General features: G+C 37.1%; 1 pseudogene; it reads left to right on the top strand.

Annotated features, from left to right (window-relative positions):
• The first annotated feature begins 409 nt into the window (after positions 1-409).
• Positions 410-508, top strand: LOC145618821 (small nucleolar RNA R71; annotated as a pseudogene).
• Positions 509-4,618: the final 4,110 nt, after the last annotated feature.

The following is a 4,618-nucleotide window of genomic DNA, read 5'->3' as shown; positions in this document are numbered from 1 at the left end:
CAAAACAAGCAACCTAAAGGCATATTATGTTAAGAGGGAGGGGGTTGAGAGTTAGAAGGAGTACCTCTCCCCTTAAATTGGGAGGGAAGATTAGAAGCTTGAGAAGAGGAAGAAGTGCTCTCCAACTTAGCTTTGATTGCGGTGACCTCCTTTCCTAAATTTGTCATTTGAGAGGAAAGGTTGTTGATTGCATTGAGATGGTCCACCGAATACAATGAAGATTGTTTGCTTGAAGAGTCTCTCTCCCCATCTTGCCAATCCCTATAATATGTCACCACATCCTCAATGATTGTCCACAACTTCTTCTTCGGTTTTGTTCATGATAGGGCCCCCGGCCCCTCCATCAAGGCATGACTTGCCTTGGGGACTTAAACCGCCATAGAAGATTTGGATCACTTGGTATGTGGGGATTCCGTGATGAGGGCACTCCCTTTGATACTCTTTAAATCTCTCCCATGCTTCATAAAGGCTTTCACTCGACCTTTGCTTTAACCCTTGAATCAAGGCTCTTGCCTCCGCCGTCTTCTTTTGGGGATAGAAACGGGACAAGAAAGCCTTTGTAATATCATCCCAAGTTCTCAAGGAGTTGGGCTTCACCTATTTGTCTAGCCACTCCAAAGATCTTCCTATTAGAGAGAAAGGGAACAACTTGAGGCGGATGAATTCTTGAGAGACCCCATTGACTTTGATGGTGTTCGTTGCAATATTCTTCAAATTCTTTCAAATGGTTCAATGGGCTCTCTTAATCTTAGCCCCACTATATTGCCTTCTCTCAATCAAGGTGATCATTGCCGGTCGGATTTCGAAGTCATTTGCCGGGGTAGTACGTGGAGCTATTCCACTCTCAAATCTATATGACCCGGGCACTCTAACCTCCTTCAAGGCTATTCTAGGATATTCACCCATTCCTTGTTCTTCTTGAATTTCTTCTTCACTTGAAGAGCTATAAGCCAAGGATCTATTATCCACTCTTCTACTTGAAAGAGTCCTCTCTATCTCCGGATCAAGGGGAACAAGGGGACGATCACGGGTTCTATGCATGCAAAACTCAAACAAAAATATTAGTAGCACGGCTACAAATGTAGCCTAGAGAAACAAAATCTTTTTGTATTTTATCAAAATGAAATAGACTCAAAAACAACATACACTCAAGCACCATTCCCCGGCAACGGCGCCATTTTGATGGGAAGGAGAAAGGTAGGTCGTTAGGCTACCACCCCACCCTATCAAACAAAATTTGTAACTTAACTAACCCCTTTTTAGCGTAGTGGTAAGTCAAGGTCGAACCCAAGGGAATGGATATCAAGTGCACGATGCCAAAATCAAGCTATTTCGAAGTCAAGAAGGGGTTTGAGGTAGAACTAAGGCTAAACTAGGTAATGCAAAACTTGTATAAAATCAATCTAAGCCACTAGGGCAATGGATCCACATGCAATCATAATGGAAACGGTAATTTGGGAGGTCAAACCGACTAAGTCAAGCGATATGAAGGAAAATCATCATGTATCCAAAAGAGCATACTAAGATGGTTCACCTAGAGGTCTAACTAGCGTCAACTACGCTAAACACTACCTAGGGAACGTCACAAAGCACCTCAATCGTGAAATTGCAAGTTTACTAATCAATGGTCCGTATCATAGCAAGCTTACAATGCAATCTAGTGTATTAATCAAAGATGGCCAAACCTCAATTAATCACACACATGCACATAAAATATCAACCAAATTTAATCATATCATCAACTCCATCAATTATCCCCAAATTACACTATTCCATCATTCATACATGCTTTACCATTTCCCTAGCTAGGAAACTACTCACTAGCCATAGGAATTGAGATCAAAACTACAACAATCATCAATTTCATCATCAACATACTTGAAATCAAAGATTAAACCAACAATCAATCAAAATCAATCAAAATTCAATCAATAACCAAATCAATCATCAACAACATGAAAAACTAAAGAAATCAACTAAAATCAAACTTGTATTGAAATCAAGAAGAAAATCCTTACAAAACTTTGATAAAAAGATCAAATACAATGATGAATTCTTGAACAAACACCAAAGATAATGAGTTTCTCTCTCTAAAATTCTCCCAAAAACTAACTATCAAATTCAATCTAAAACTAAAAACTCACTTCCTAAAAATAGGTAGAAATAACTATATATACAAGGAGGAGGTCGGTAATGACGCCCAAAAATAGACCCTCGTAAGTGCGGGCGCTCGGAGGAGGGAGAATGGCGCGCACGGAACACACCCAGACAGGTGCGCCCGCACGCACCTGGGTTGCGGCCGCACACGACCAATGTGCGGCCGCACACTCCCTTAGTGCGCCCGCACATTGCTGGGTCTTTCTCCCTTCTTCTCTTGGTCCTAGCTCAAGCGGTGCACGCATCCAGGATGATGATGATGGAGGACAAAGTGGGCAGAAACTTTCTTGAATTTATTGAAGAGTATAAGCCATGAGCAAGGCATAAACAAAGCCTTGAAGCTTGCCCCTTGGATCCACCTTTGACTTGGAACTTCTTGCACCTTCTTTAGGCATAAAAGCAATGAAAACTAGTAGAGAAGAAGCTCGGGAATTCTTGGACAATCAATTACCACCTACAAGCAAAAGATAAAAAGCAAGTAAAAGAGAGAAATAACAAGTAAACTAGAAAAAGACATGAAAAAAAGAAACTAACTACAAAAAGCATAAAATGAAGAAAACAAGAGTAAAACTAAGGAAAACTAAAGAAAAGAGAGATAAAATGAAATAAAAATCATCCAAAAAGGAACCAAATGAGTGCCAAAAATGTCACTCATCACAACTTTGCTTAGTTTTAGGCACAATATTACATCAAAACTTGCCCAAAATATGATAATTCAATTTAGGGATAAACCTAACATGTTACTACTGTAAATCATGCATGAAATCCATCATAAGCAAGGCTAAAGTTCAACAAAAGCACACGACACAGAGGCTGTTTTTACAGCAGCTATAATTCATAAATTTAAGGCTTAAACTCAACCAACATGCATCATTAACAACTTAAAAATAAACCCTTATGATACCTCAACATAAACATTAAAAATAGGCAGAAAGATCAACTATCTAACACACTGAGCAGCCCTCAATTCTCACGCACAAAGCAGCAAAACAATCATGTAATTTCAACACCTTGAATTAAAACAAATCCTAATCTAACCAACTCTAATTTCCACCTAGCCTTAACCTATCCTAGCCATGATTTCTAAAGCTTGGAATAGTGCTAGTTACCTCTTATATGAAGGCCATAAAATTCAAATTAAAGTGCAGCAAGGGTTGCTCATCAAAACGCCCCAAACGAAGCTCCATTCACACCCTTGTCTTGATGTTCTTGAGTACAATTGAGTGCTCGAATTTGCGAGGAAAAGCAGAAGCAAGTTAACCACGAAAATCCCCATGTTTGAGCCTTGAGATCACACCAAAATTTTGAAGGAAAGAAGGAGAGCAACAGAAGAGATGCAAGCAGCAAAAAGAACGCTCAATCATCTTGCTTTGTACGTTTAAAAGAGAGGAAGAAGAAGGGTCTTAGACAGCCACTTAAAGAGGAGTAAAGGGGGTTTTATTACATGAGTAATTAGGGAGTTTAGGCTTTACAAACTGATCAATAATCAGCCTTAAGGCTGCCGTGAAAAGGGAGAGAAATTGGGCTTTAAATGAGCTTCATATAACCCTAACTTAAACTACACTTATGGGCTTGATTGAATGATTAATTTAGGCTTAAGAATGAGATTAGGAAAGCTACTTATCTTAATCTATTTATTCATGAAAGTTTTAAGGGAAAAACCCGGCCCATAGATAAATGCTTGTTGGCTCGAAACTAGACTAGAAAAGGAATATAATGTAGCGGAAGGCATTTTAAAACGCGTTCAAAAACAACAATATAGATTATAGTATTGATATCTCAATAATATCAACAATAATAGTGAAAATAATAATTTAAATTACAATACAGAAAATATATATATAGTTCATATGTAACGAAAAGCGACATAAAAGATGAAATGCGAAACCAATAATATTATTCATTTATAGACCTAAATAATTAAAGGACATTGTAATGAGTTTTATAAATATAAAATAAAGAATAGTTTATAAACAATACCAATTCGATAAACGAGTTGACGGAATCACCCAATACAACCTTACTTATCGATATTGATACAATTGAACGTAAAACGTCTTTAAAACCCAAAAAAAAACATTTTCTACATATAGAATTGACACTTTAGTCAAGGAATCACCCATGATGACCTGTATCAATTTTAATAGGTTAAATATCTAAATTGACACTTAAACTTAAGGAATCACCCTTTAAAGCTAATATCAATTCTGATAAGTCAAATACAGTTTGAAATGATTAAACTCAAATATAGAACCCTTTTAAATAATACCTTTCAAACATTTTGTCAAAATATTATAATTAGAGTCTAAAAAGGTTGGGATGACCTTTAAAACAAAGAACGGTCTGAATAATTAAATTAACATTTTGATTTAGAAATTGAGATTTAAATTAGAAATTTGGCTTCATAGATTGAAACACACATAAAGTAATGGTTCAAGAATACGGGGTGTTACAATGACAT

The sequence above is a fragment of the Chenopodium album genome, chromosome 26 (genome assembly GCF_948465745.1).
Source record: "Chenopodium album chromosome 26, dcCheAlbu1.1, whole genome shotgun sequence".
In the NCBI taxonomy this organism is placed as follows: domain Eukaryota; kingdom Viridiplantae; phylum Streptophyta; class Magnoliopsida; order Caryophyllales; family Amaranthaceae; genus Chenopodium; species Chenopodium album.
Note: the sequence above shows the minus strand (reverse complement) of the source record. Positions and strands in the feature narration are given on the sequence as shown.